The sequence below is a fragment of the Lithobates pipiens genome, unplaced genomic scaffold (assembly GCF_037356315.1).
Source record: "Lithobates pipiens isolate NorthernLeopardFrog02 unplaced genomic scaffold, aLitPip1_a1.2 Scaffold_19, whole genome shotgun sequence".
NCBI classification, from domain to species: domain Eukaryota; kingdom Metazoa; phylum Chordata; class Amphibia; order Anura; family Ranidae; genus Lithobates; species Lithobates pipiens.
This window is the reverse complement of record NW_027507764.1, coordinates 71,855,278-71,869,880: the sequence shown is the minus strand read 5'-3', so window position 1 is coordinate 71,869,880 and position 14,603 is coordinate 71,855,278. Positions and strand designations below refer to the sequence as shown.

At 42.2% G+C, this 14,603-nt stretch overlaps 1 long non-coding RNA gene across 1 annotated transcript; it reads left to right on the top strand.

Moving 5' to 3' along the window:
* Positions 1–4,950: 4,950 nt before the first annotated feature.
* On the top strand, positions 4,951–6,896 carry LOC143996070 (uncharacterized). Its single transcript, XR_013277500.1, has 3 exons — positions 4,951–5,484; positions 5,591–5,981; positions 6,273–6,896. It is a non-coding gene; the product is annotated as an uncharacterized LOC143996070 (long non-coding RNA).
* Positions 6,897–14,603: the final 7,707 nt, after the last annotated feature.

The window sequence follows — 14,603 nt, the reverse complement described above, 5'->3', positions numbered from 1 at the left end:
CCAGGCCTTCTCGTCCAACATCAGTGCCTGACCTCACAAACATGCTTCTGGAAGAATGTTCAAACATTCCCACAGACACACTCCCAATCCTTGTGGACAGCCTTCCCAACAGAATTGAAGCTGCTATATCAGGTGGGCCAACTCAATATTGAACCCTACGGACAGGGATGCAATTAAAGTTCATTTGCGTATAAAGGCAGGTGTCATAATACTTTCGACAATATAATGTTTATCAGTACAGTATCAGGTTCCTTCCTGCTAATTGGCTTAAAATGGCAGGAGATTACTGCCCGAAGCTAGGGCTGTGTACAGACAGCAGCTGTGTGTAGTCTCTGGTCCGTTGCTGCCCAGTCTGCAGTGCTGCTACTGACACTGTGGTTGCTGGTGCCCTATCACCTTCTCCCACCCTCAGGCCACCAGAGAACTGTAGAAGCACTGTGTGATAGGAAACAGGGGAGAGGGAGAGGATACTGGCTGCTGAAGGGCTGTGTGCAGCCAGAAAAAGCCCCTCCTACTACCCGTTAAAACAGAGGAAAATATAAACTTCTGTGCACCCTGCTGGGAGAAGCTAGGGCTTGTGGGAAATGTAGTCACCAGGGAGACTGAGCCTGTGCTTAAGATTTGCTCTGGATCTCCATGTCCCAGTAGGACCAGGGATCTGCAGAGGAGGAAAAGGGAAAATAATTATTGGGCTTGTATAAACTTGATGGTGCCACTCCAAGCAGAGGTGCTCTGTCCTGCTGGTGCTCAGAAGTAGGGATGTCAGCACAGGATATTACACATCCAATAATGTGAAAAGATCAAAGCAGAAAAACAGCCGCTTGCTCAGCTGGACCCTGGTGGTTGTATGTGTATGTGGCAGCCTCACCCAGCGCTGCTCCGGAGACCACACCCTGATGCGTTTCACCCCTCCCAGCATTCTACATATGGAAGACTAGACAGGAATTCAAATGTAATATCGCTCAACATATGTATAATATGCAAGTTGGAAACTTAAATCTACCTTTGGGTAAACATATGGTGCTAACACGCAAGTATGTCATGCCCAAAGTATCCTTCACCGCCCTGGACTGAATTCACATTCCAACCGGGGCGGTGATTGGAACAAGTCTCTCATACAGAGAGAGCAACAATGGATTTTTAGGCTGCAGGCAACAGTATACCCTGGCCTTAACGAATCCATCACTTTTGTGCCCTTTTTAGAAAGAGTTTGTCTCAAGTAAAAAACAATAGGCTTTTGTATGTAAATCCCTATTTTCTTATTATTATAATCCTATAATAATAATCCTTTATTTAGGTAGTTTTCACTTGTATTTATTTCCTCATTTCTTTTTTCATCATTTGTATTATCACAACTGATTTTCATACACTGTAGTTTTTCTATTTTGTCTTCTTAATTGATTCATTTCACCCCCTTTTTTCACACTCTGCTCATCACTCTCCCAGCCAATCAGGCCATTGCATATTCACCTAATTTTCTTCATACTCAGTTAGGTCCTATTTAGTAGACATGGGCGCCGTCAATACATTTGTTTCATTTTGTTCCATTACGGTTCGTAATTAAAATTAATTCGTATTTCGTGTCCGAAATTTCGTTTCAATTCGTACGAAATACGAATTGCTGTTAGGTTTGTTAACTTGTACAAACGTTCGTTACGATGAATTTAAATATGACAGTCAATGCTGATGGAAGTTTGGTTTTTATCCGAAATACGAAATTCCGTTGAAGAATTTCCTATCCGAAATACAAATTTTCGTTAAATGAGGGGCTCCCACCATCCCTGTGCTGTGCTGACTTCCTCCTTCAGATTCGTAAACAAAAGTTCGTATTTTGTACAGAATTCAGACGCATGGCAATTCGTATTTCGGATCCTCCCGAATGTACGAATTTAGGGAAATTCGTACGAATTTGAGATTCGTATGAAATTAATCGCACATTTCTACTATTTAGGGGTCCTTTACTAGTCCTTCTTTTTCCTTAGCTTGATGGCGTACTTAATGTATGCTATGTATGTCTCACCTCCTTTTTTCTTTTATATTTTGGTTGTTCATCTCACTTTCTTTTCCACTCACACAGTCCCTCACGTTTCCCCTGATGGATTTATCTTTTACATGTTTTGTTCCCTGTTTTCACCACTGTTCCATCCTCTTTTCACTCAATATTCTTCCCCCCCCCCCGTTTTTCTCCTTTCTTTTTTCCGCTTGCTGGCACCCCTCCCCATTTCCAACCATTCCACAGCCTTTCCTTCACGCTGTTTACTGTTGTCCAGCACTTACTACTTTTGTCCCCACTTACACCATGCTTCTGATTTCACACCATTCTTCCTCCTTTGTACTTTCATTCATTCTCACTGTTTGGGCAGTTTCTCTTAGCACCTCCCCTCCCTTTTTTTATGATCAATAAAATCATTTATAGAATTACATTTTTAATTTTTGACAGCATTTTGGGATTGCATCTTGGAAATCCCGGGACCTGTTGGTGATACCCATTTGGTGCCCCTTCCCTAATGGGCTCACTTCTTCCCCCCTCTCTCCTTTCCCCCTTCCCATCTGCCCCCTGGTCTCTGAAACAAACGCGGCCTCTTGTAGGTCTTCAGTTTAGCCGGGTGGGTACTTTTTTTTTCCGTGGCGTGGATGCCTCTGGCCTTGTAGCGTGGCTCGGATCAGTGGGCACCAAGAGTGGGCATAAAATCTGGAAGCTACGATGTACAGACGTCAGTGGTAAATATAACACTTTTACAATATAACTTCCTTCTGGAACCAATACACTTTATTGGCTTGTTTAATATATTCCTCTAAATATATATTTTTTAGAAATCTGTATCTTTTTCCCTCCTTAAGAAGACCTATACTACATGTGGTTGAAACGCGTTGGGGCTCCTTTTACATGATGTTCTACAGATACTGTGCTATTTTTGAAGGTTCATTGTACTGATGTAATATTGCACGGATCTAACACTGTACTTAATGTGTGCTATGTATGTCTTCCAGTTCTGATTTTAAAGCTCATGCTTTGACTGACATTTGCTATTTTTTGAATACTTTTTTGTAATAAAATATTTATCTGTTTTGACTTATTTGCTGTAATACAAAACCCAACAGGGAAATTCCTCACACTTTGTTCTATTAGCATCTCACCCCTCCCATCGGGGCTTAGTTGTAGAGGTGTTGATAACTCCTGGGCTTTACAGCAGTCATTTGGTGGATGGTTTGGAGTACCACAGGCTGCCGACTGAGCGGTCTATCGCAGTGTCAGAGACACGGAGAGGCTGGATTGCTGACATCTCCTAGTTTGTGAGAACACCATCATCAAACTGGGTGTTGCAGCCTGACCGTGGGGGGGATGTCATTGCGGCTGGCATTATTGAGGCTGGATGAAGAGTGGGAGGAGAGGAGTCATCCAGGTGACAGGCCACTGGCCATGCCCTTTAGGGTCACTATTTGGGCAGCTACGCCTGGGTTTGTGGAACTCAATTTCATTACTTCAACTCTAGATTTAGACCCAATGCACTGACCAGTGGGAGAGAGTTTGCAAAGACTGTCAGGCCACTATTTTTGCATTGCCCTTTAGTCAGGGCTCCCCCATTGGTCCGCTTGTTAATTACTGAGTCACAAATTATTTTGTAGCTGTTTAAGTTGTTAAAATATTTACTATTGCTTTTCCATTTTTTGGCTGTTGATTAATTGTGCGTTATTACAAAAAATATTCACCCTTTAGCCCCGGTGTGTCAGAGTGCATGGTGCTGCTCACAGAATCGTGTAAATCCATAGTGTCAATATGTCCTTCATTTGGAAGAATTGTCCCTCTCTTGGAACCAAATCCTTTCTGCCTCATTCCTGCTAAATGACTCTGTTTTAGCTCTAAGGCAGGGGTCTCCAAACATTTTAGTATGGGAGCCACATTGTGTATTTTACAAATACTCATGGGTCAAAATAAATGATTAAATAAATATGCCACAGGAAATAATTTCACATCAGAAGCCTCCCACAGCATCAGATAACTTCTTCACATCCATTGGCGGCTGGTGCTCAATGTTCCTGAGGAGGGCAGCCTGCGGCCCCCAACCACCCAGCCAACCACCCAACCAACCCCCGTCGCTTCGCTCGTTCACCAGCTCTGCACTTACCCTATCCAAGTCGTGGCTTCTGCGTCTCCCCCCCCCCCCCCCCCGAGTCCCAGTGGTTGCTTTTCCTTCCAGCCAATCAGGACTTAGGACTCACAGCCAGTTGGCTACTGCATCTCTCTTCTCCCGAGTCCCAGTGGTTGCTTTTCCTTCCAGCCAATTAGGACTTAGGACTCACAGCCAGTTGGGTCTCAGGACCCACTTCTTGATTGACCAGGAAGAGAAACAGGAAGACATTAGTGAATATTAATTTGCTAATGTCAGACAACTGGGTGGGCTCGAGCCCACCCTTTTTGAAGCCTCCGTCTCTAAAAAAGCCTCTGGCTCTAATCGTGTTCTTAAAAAAAAAAAAAAAAAATTGAAATCCATGCATTTAGCGAGCTGCGTGTAGATTAGGGGCTGGGGCGCATTGATTAGAGGGACAGCGCCCCTGCACCCCTTATGGAGCGCCCGCAACTCTTCACATCAGAAATCCTTGCTTCCTCCTGCTTTCTCTTGCTTTCCATGCTTTATTTTGCTGAGAAATCACTTTTAAAAACACTCTCCTAGCATTTCTGGCCATAACTATCTTGAGTAAGGGCAGATGATTCATGTAGCATTTACTTTCTGGAATTAATCTGCTCTTAGCTCAGGCATGCAGGCAGGAGGGAGTGAGAAACCCCCTCCTCCTTCCCTCCCCATCCTGATAACTCCTGGGATGTACAACATCATTTTAGCTTAGGCCAGAAACCAAGAAGCAATTGTGAAAAAGTAAAAAAAAAAAAAAAGTTTAAAACAAATATAATATGTCTTCTTATCTATTTACAATGTTAGCAGCATAAGCATTAGGCCCCTTTCACACGGGCGGATAGAATGGTGCTTTTAGCTGCGGATTTTCTTCATTTCTACCGCAGCTAAAAGCACACAATGCTTTCCTATGGCCCCATTCACACACAGCGTTTAGCGGCGATTTCGTTACATGCGGTTCGGTGCGAATAGAAAAAATAGAATTGTATGCGTCCAGGTGCGATGTAGCGCAGCTATAAGCACATAACCGCAGGTAATCGCAGTCTTTTGTGTCAATTGCGGCCAGCAGCGTGAAAGAAGAAAAAAAAAACCCGGAAGCACATCCTATACAGCAGGTGTACCTGGGAAATGACACAGGAAGTTGAGAGGGATGAAAGGGGAGAAGACAGCATGGCGGCAAGAGACATCTCACACGAGGCCATCATCGCACTGGTGCAAGCCCGACCAGAGTTATGGGACTCAGAATGCCCAGGATATGCAGACCGAGTGCTGAAGAGAGCAAAGTGGGAAGAAGTCTACAAATATGTCACACCGAACTGGGACGAGATGTCTGCAACTGAACAGGATAACCGAGGTGAGTGCAAGGTTTGTTGTGTCTATGCAGCAGGGTACACATGCATCCTAGTAAAGATTTTACCCCCTAATGACCAGGCCATTGTATGTTTTTTTATATATTGCAGGAAAGGAGGTTTATACACGTTGGAGGTCCCTGCGCGACCGTTACAAAAAAGAAGTCAACGAAGAGAAGGCTGCGGAGAGAAGCGGAGCACCCTCAACTCGTCGCAGGCCTAACCCCCATGCAGAGGCTTTGTCTTTTTTGAAGCGCACCACTGAGATACGCACGTAAGTATATCCATTTATTTTACTTAGCGATTTGGCATATTCATGTTCACTTTTTTTTTAAACGTGTAATCTTTATTGTTACCTAGAACTGTGTCAAGTGTCCCTGTGAGAGCAAGCGCAAGGCGCGAAAGTTCGTCGCCATCACCATCAGGAGACGCTGACACCAGTCAAGAAACCACAGAAACAGTGTCATCCCAAGAATATCATCCATCCACTCAAGAACCTGCGGTATGTATTTTAAAAATGTCACAATTTCTGTCCACAAAAGACGTTACATTTTGAAAAGGCAGCTGGTGTTGGCACAAATGTTGTAGAAACAACAACGACTTGTTTTTTGGGCAAGGTGTGACTTGTTCTTCTGGCTTTGGAGGTCTTCAGTGAGATCAGGTTTTTGCAACAAAACAAGTACCTGTGTGTGATCTATTCTAAACAGGTGCTGCAATATTTGTGCAAGCCATCATATGCTGTTCAGTGTGACCTCAGTATCAGATGCATAATCTATATATTATAATATTGCAGGCAAATCCAGATAGGAGAGTCCGGTCTACTACTACCACCCGTCGAACACGTACTCAACAAGAGACACCTTTTGAGGAATATTTCAACCGTATCATTGAAGAAATGAGAAACCAATCACAAAACCAGGCAAAAGATGATGAATTCCTCAACATCTCAGACCCCGATGTTATGTTTTTAAGAATGTTGCTTTGTGTAATCAGGGAGATTCCTGCAGATAAGCGCACTGAGGTCAGGGGTGATATACATGCCTATTTAACGTATATTGTGTCCGCTTGCAAAGAGCAACGCCCATATCCTAAATTTCAGCCATGGGCTATGGGTTTTAATTCACCTAGTGGGTCTTTCAGTAGACCAATGCCCAGTCAGCAGTGCCATGACACAACATCTGCCATTAACCCTTATGTAGGACCCCCACCACTGTATACATCTTACCCGTCTAATCCTGGTTACCAAAGGATGCATGTGCAGCCACACCCAGTGTCTTCACCCTCATCTTCCCATTCAGGATCACCCATAGATGTTGGCAGTGAACCAAGCCATTCTTCCCTGCGTAACCCTAATTATTCAATATATGAAAACTTATAGTATTCCTATGGCAGTGATATGACGGTTGTATTTTTCTTGTTGCGTAATGTTACTTAATGTTTTACCTACACTACTTTAATGTTTTACCTACACGAACTAATGTTTACAACAAACCCCAGATTCCTCCATGTACACTGAACTGTACGCACAGAAGAATCTCCCACTGTCCCAAGCTTATACATGTTGCTACTTGGCCCCACTTGCTCTCACAATACCTGAACTTTCTGATTGGGTGCTAGCATTGTTTAGGTTGAGAGACTTGGCCCAGTGGGAGATTACCCCATCTACACAGTGGAGTGTACATGGCGACATCTTTTGCACTTTCTCCATCTAGCCAAATATTTCAGAACTGTTTACCGCACTCAGTGCCCATCTTTGGCCCCTTTCACACGGGGCGGATCAGTAATGATCTGCCCCGTGATGATCCGCTCGCTCAGCGGGATTGCTCCGTTGTCCCCGCTGAGCCGGCTGCGGACAGGGCGGTCTCCGCACACTGTGCAGGGACCGCCCTGTCAGCTCTCCACTCTCCTCTATGGTGATCGGACGAGCACGGACTGTCTGTCTGTGTCCATCCGATCGGCTCTGCAGACGGATAGAATAGGTTTTTACTCCGTCTGCAGAATCGGACTGTTGCGGAGGCGGACGATATCGGGTGCCACCGCAATTGTCCGATTCTGTAGACGGAGGGAAATCCAATTTTTCTAGCCATCTGCAGAGCGGATTGGATCTACACAGACAGATGGTACGTGCTCTTCCGATCCCCATAGAAGAGAACAGAGAGCTCACAGGGCACAGTGTGCCGGGACAGCCCTGTCTGCCACCGGCTCAGTGGGGACAATGGAACAATCCCTGCCGACCAAGCGGATCTTCACGGGACGGATCATTACTGATCTGCCCTGTGTGAAAGGGGCCTGACAGCACTTCAGGAATACTGTAACCTTTTTTTTTTTTTACGGGGGGTAGTGGGGGATATTTTGTGGACTCGTTATCTGTTGCACTTGAAATTCAATACTTTAAACTAAAAGGAGATTTTATATATATATCTCTATATATATATATATATATATATAGATCTCTATATATATCTCTCTATATATATCTCTATATATATATATATATATATATATATATATATATATATATATATATATATATATATATATATATATATATTCCAAAGGAATTAAAAAACATTTTTCTATACTTGCAAGCATTCAATGTTTTTGTAAGGTTTTTCTATTTTTTTTATACACCCTGTGCAGTGCAGGAATACTGTAACCTTTTTTTTTTTGTGGGGTAGTGGGGGATATTTTGTGGACTCGTTATCTGTTGCACTTGAAATTCAATACTTTAAACTAAAAGGAGATTTTATATATATATCTCTATATATATATATATATATATATATATATAGATCTCTATATATATCTCTCTATATATATCTCTATATATATATATATATATATATATATATATATATATATATATATATATATATATATATATATATATATATATATATATATATATATATATTCCAAAGGAATTAAAAAACATTTTTCTATACTTGCAAGCATTCAATGTTTTTGTAAGGTTTTTCTATTTTTTTATACACCCTGTGCAGTGCAGGAATACTGTAACCTTTTTTTTTTTGTGGGGTAGTGGGGGATATTTTGTGGACTCGTTATCTGTTGCACTTGAAATTCAATACTTGAAACTAAAAGGAGATTTTATATATATATATTCCAAAGTAATTAAAAAACATTTTTCTATACTTGCAAGCATTCAATGTTTTTGTAAGGTTTTTCTATTTTTTTTATACACCCTGTGCAGTGCAGGAATACTGTAACCTTTTTTTTTTGTGGGGTAGTGGGGGATATTTTGTGGACTCGTTATCTGTTGCACTTGAAATTCAATACTTGAAACTAAAAGGAGATTTTATATATATATATATTCCAAAGTAATTAAAAAACATTTTTCTATACTTGCAAGCATTCAATGTTTTTGTAATGTTTTTCAATTTTTTAAATACGCCCTGTGCATTGCAAAAGATAGAAATAAAAACAATTTAAATTGTTGAAAATTGTCGACTACTTTATTTAAGGCAAACGTGAAAACTGACACAAAAACCTGAAATATGTGATGAAAAAAACATGCAACAATGGTTAAAAATTTATACATAGTCCAATTGCCATGGCAGCTGTCCATCTTCACTCAAAAAATAATCAGTGAAATGTTCACGGACTTGTAGGGCCTGATTACTTGGACGAGTGCCAGTAACAGGACCTATGGGTTCCTCATAAACAGGGGTTTCGGTGGCCACGATCTCCTTACCCCTCAAAAAATTGTGGAGAACACAACTCGCTAGAACCACATTGACGGCATGCTCAACTTCCAGATGCATGGCTGTCATCAAAACACGCCATTTGGCAGCGCAAATGCCAAATGCGCACTCCACCATTCTTCGAGCTCTGCTGAGTCTATAGTTAAAAATTCGCCTCCTGGCAGTGAGACCATGCCTGGTATAGGGCCTTAGCAGGTGCGTGGTTAAGGCAAATGCCTCATCTCCCAGCACTACAAGTGGAAGATCTGGTCCAGTAGTACCAGGGAGAGGCCTTGACTGTGGCACCTGAAATTCGCCATGTTGAAAACGCCGCCCCATTATGGAATTTCTGAAAATTCTCGAATCTCCAGAACTCCCATACGCTCCAACATCCACAGCGATGAACTTCATATTTGCATCGCTGAGTCCCAGAAGCACAATAGAAAAGTATTTCTTATAATTGAAAAAGCGGGAACCGGATTTTGGAGGCTTGATGAGCCGGATGTGTTTCCCATCTAATGCCCCAATGCAGTTTGGGAAGTTGGTCTTCTCCCAAAATTCCTCCGCTATTTCCTCCCACAGACTGGATGTTGGCTCCGGCATGACTGATGTTCTCAGTTCTTCCCAGATGACGTAACAGGTATCATGCACAATGGTGGATACGGTGGAAATTCCCATCAGAAATTGATGATGGAGGGAGGTGAAACTGGCACCAGTGGCAAGGTATCTGCAATACAAAATTGATAACAATTCAGAAAATATAAAATATAGTAAAATAAATAAAATTTAAAAAAAAATCAATATACATATGGAGTTCTACATGGTAACAAATAAACATCAGCATCTATATAAGCTGATGACTTTTAACACATTGCAGCCCAAAGATAAATCCCTCGGCTCTGGTAGTAGGTGCTGGCATCCAAACAGGAAGCCTGGTGGTGGGTTGGTCTAGTACAAAATATTATTTGGTGGTACCTTGCTTGTTAATGCAAAACTCTGCCTTTGTGTTCAGAGCTCACCTACATAATGAGAAACTACTGAAATTTGATGATGTTTCCTATTTGCAAAAAATAAAACTGACTGTGCAAGGCACGATAGATAGTTTTCAAGGATAAAAAATAATGGTAATGGGAGTAATGTGCGAAAAATCGCTGTTGTGATATAGATTAGGTTATAGATTCATCTATATATATATATATATATATATATATATATATATACATATACATATACATATACATACATACATACACACACACTATTGCCAATATTGCCTAAGCCTGCATGTACATGAATTTAAGCATTTGTTCAACATATGGAAAACCTACCTTAACGTAAGTAACAGCCGTTCTTCTGGACTAATGCTTCTTCGCATATTGGTCGTGGTTCTGGTCAGGCGTCCTCTAACAAGTCCCAACAGCTCATCGAAGCATGCCACCGACATCCTGGTGTAATTGTGGAACTTGTCCCCATGAGTCCTCAGCTCACCGAACATGAGGGCAAAGTAGCCGATCGATAGGCGCTGAGACGTTAGGGGATGGACCCAGTAACGACGAGGACGTCGCCTACTCTGGATCGCTCTTCTTCTCTTCATCCTCATCATCAGCAAAATGAGCATTGCAAGCAAACTACCCATATTTGCATTCATTTTTCAAAAAAACTGGCACAAAACTCAGCACTCCTCTCCACTCCTGCAAAACTCCAACACACACTCAGCCAGAGAACAAAGAAACAGGTTTAAATATAGAGGACTGCAATGCATCATGGGTACATTCCAGGGAACAAAAACATAAATAAATAAAAGGGTTGCTATGGGAATAAAAACTGCAGTTAAACGCAACCGCATAAAAACGCATGTAAACGCATGTAAACGCTGGTAAACGCACTGTGCAAACGCAGCTGATCGCTGTGCCTGGAGCCTTGAATTTTGTAGAAAAAAATAAACATGATTCCTGCGGCAGAACAGCCGCCCGTGTGAAAGGGGCCTTAAAATAAGCTATGTTGATTGAGAGAGTTTACTTTCGCTTTAAAGCCTGAATACATCTAAAACGATACATTCGTAAAACCAGTACTTTTGTCTTTATCATGAACCAGTTACATTTCATACCCCATGTTCTACATATATATTCAGCAGGACATTGTATCATAGTTAATCAGCACTTTCATATATCTGCAATAAAGGCCAATTTTCTTTTACGTTTAGTGTAAATATAAAAAAATACATCCCAACAATGTTGTATAAGTTGAAAGGACATTTTTTCATTCCTTTTTCAGCTTGTCATTAATGGTATGCCAAATTATCTATTACATCAAAATTTACACAATGCGCGATTGCCTTTATGGGTCCTTCCACAAGGATGCTGGGTCGTCTTCCGCTAATAAAACAAAAAAACAAGAGAAATAAATGGAACGGAAAAAAATTGCATAATGCAATCATTTTATCCTGCCAAATGATTTTCATCCGAATGGCGCGAGGAATCCGCAGGCAGCCAAGGTGAATTAAAAGCTGACCTTTTTAATGTTGTCTGTCTTGACATTCTCTTTCATGTACACTTGTTTTCCAGTTCCAGAAATGAGCAGCATTGATCCTGATTTTGGAGATCAGTTACAGTGGTAAACAGAAGGCGGTGTGATTTATGGCTGGTGTGTTGGTTGTAGCATGGCTGAGCCTCCCCGTAGATTGAAAACCTTCTCCAGTACAGAGGTCACACGGTCCTCGAAATTTCAGCTTTCTCTGCTTTAATTTAACTTGATACATTGATACTTAAAGCCGAACTCCAGGTAGACAGATAAATACACCGATGGAATACATATAGGAAGAGGTTTTACCTGTCTTAGCCCTTGTACACACGGTCGGAGATTCCGACAACCAAATCCGTCGGATTTTGTCCGTCGAGTTTTGTCCGACGGATCTTGTCCGAAACTGTTGCATACACACGGTCGGACAAAGTTGTTGGAAAATCCGATCTTTCAGAACGTGATGACGTAATTTCGTTACGATGGGACTACGTTCAGGCTAGTAGCCAATAGCTTTGATGTAGGAATTTGATCTGAGCATGCGTGGCACTTTGTCCGAGAGTAGGCTACACATGAACGGAGTATGTCCGATCGGACCAGTTTGTCGGAAAATATTTCCAGCAAGTTGGAAAATTTGGTCCGACGGATATTCCGACGGAAACAGTCCGATGCATACCACACACAGTCGGAATATCCGACAAAACGGTCCGATAGGACACATTCCGACGGATTCTCCAACCGTGTGTTCAAGGGCTAAGGATTTGTGTGTCTGTCCATCCAGTCCTAAGGTATGCATAGCTCTGCTACTGACCACAGCTTTTTTTGTCACTGTAGTTAGTGTTACTAAACCCAGAACAGGAAAATCAGTCTGTATATGCAGTAAAGCATGCTTGTTATACTCACTGTGGAATCTAAGGGGTTAATCCTCTGCATTATGTAAAAATCCTGTTTGATCCTGTCTCCTCTGATTCTCCCCTTCTTCCACTGTCCCCATTCCATCTCCTGATAGAACAGGGGTTAGGGGACAAGCTGCACATGCTCAGTTCGGTGTGTATTGCTAGAGTGTGCATGTAATCAGCACAGGGTCAATCAGCACTGTCCAGACAGGGGGTCAGGGGTCCTGCAGCATGATAGGACAGTCAAAGCAGAATGTAAACTCCTCCTACAGGCTTTTTCCAGACACGGATAGAAGTCACAAGACTGCTATATAATGCTGATGAGAGAAGGTATTTATCAGTTTATATTTACTAAAATAATTGCATTTACACATTATGTGTACTGTGGGAGACCAGATATAGGGAATGTAGGGTCCTGGGTTTAGTAACACTGTAAGTAATACTTACAAATCTTGTCCCTTCCCTAGCCTGTGATTGGGCAGTGAGAGGAGAAGAAGCACACTGACAAGCTCATTTCTCTGTCAGAATAACTGTTGCCGCCTTGTGCTGTTTTTGCTTTCTCAGTCTGCTTTCTATTGTACAGGTACAAAAAAAAATATTATCATGTATTATGAATACAGAATGGCATTCATTTGTGTCTTTAATATCTGCCTAGTTCAGCTAGTGACAGGATTTCTATTGTGCCATAGGTCTTAAGCTAGTTAACATCTTCATGACCGCACTATAGCTGAATGACGGGTACAACGCGTTTGAATATTTCCCAGAGTACACCTATTGCTGTCCCCCCATGACCGCGCTTCCCATGTGCCCCATACGCATGCATCGGAAGCTCTTCGGACACAGCTGATCACAGATCGGGGTAAGGAGCCAATCACAGCGGCACTTTACCATGTAACCAGCTGTGTCCAATCACAGCTGACAGCGCGCATAGAGAGGAGAGCTGGTAATCTGTCAGTGTGAAAGGCGGCATCTACACTGATAATCAGGGTACTGATCATTATTGTCCTGATCATCAGTGCAGCCTCAACAGTGCCCATCAGTGATGCCTATCAGTGCCGCCTATCATTGTCACCTACCATTGTCCATCAGTACCGCCTATCAGTGCCCATCAGTGATGCCTATCAGTGCCTTCTATCATTGCCAACTATCAGTGCCCATCAGTGCCACCTATTAGTGCCCATCAGTGCCCCCTATCAGTTCCAATCAGTAATGCCTATCAGTGCTGCCTATCATTGCCACCTATCAGTGCTGCCTATCACTGCTGCCTATCACTGCCCATCAATGCCGCTTATCATTGCCACCTATTTGTGCTCATCAGTGCTGCCTATCAGTGCAGTTTATCAGTGCCCATCAGTGCAGTCTCATCAGCGCACATCAGTGGAGGAAAAAAATTAAACCAGACCAGGACCACAGTTGGTTTTCTATAAGCACTGGGCAGAACAACTGGTTTCTAACTTTGTAGCCTTACATTTATTTTGTGCTTTTATAGAAGTGGCAATGTATTCTACATCCAATTATTTCAAGCTTGACTCCTCCCCTGTACATGTTACGTCCTGGGCAGGACTTTATCAGAGGGGACATCACCCGCAGCTTTCTTCAGATTCTTGCCTGTAAACATTGAGCGCTCTAGGATAAGTGCCTGCCATTTTAATAAATGTTATTGGCAGACAGCACTATATATCCCTTTTGCTTTTACATATATATGCTGCACATATCCCTGAGGACTTGCCAGTGTTGCCACTCCAGATTTGCTATTGGCCATATGAGGAATTCCAAACCCCGTAGGGGAATGCATGTTATGACCATCCTGTTTGCTCAGTGGTCATATCCTTAAGGTGAGTGGCCACGATTGTATCTGGTAGAGGGAATACACAGTTTTTTGAACCTGAATGCAATTTACTACACTGCTCCTGACACACCATTTCAGCTTATTTCTGCTAGAAGCTTTTTTCCTGTTGAAGACTTTTAAGAATTTCAGTGTCTGTATATTGCACTGCACTTTATGATTGG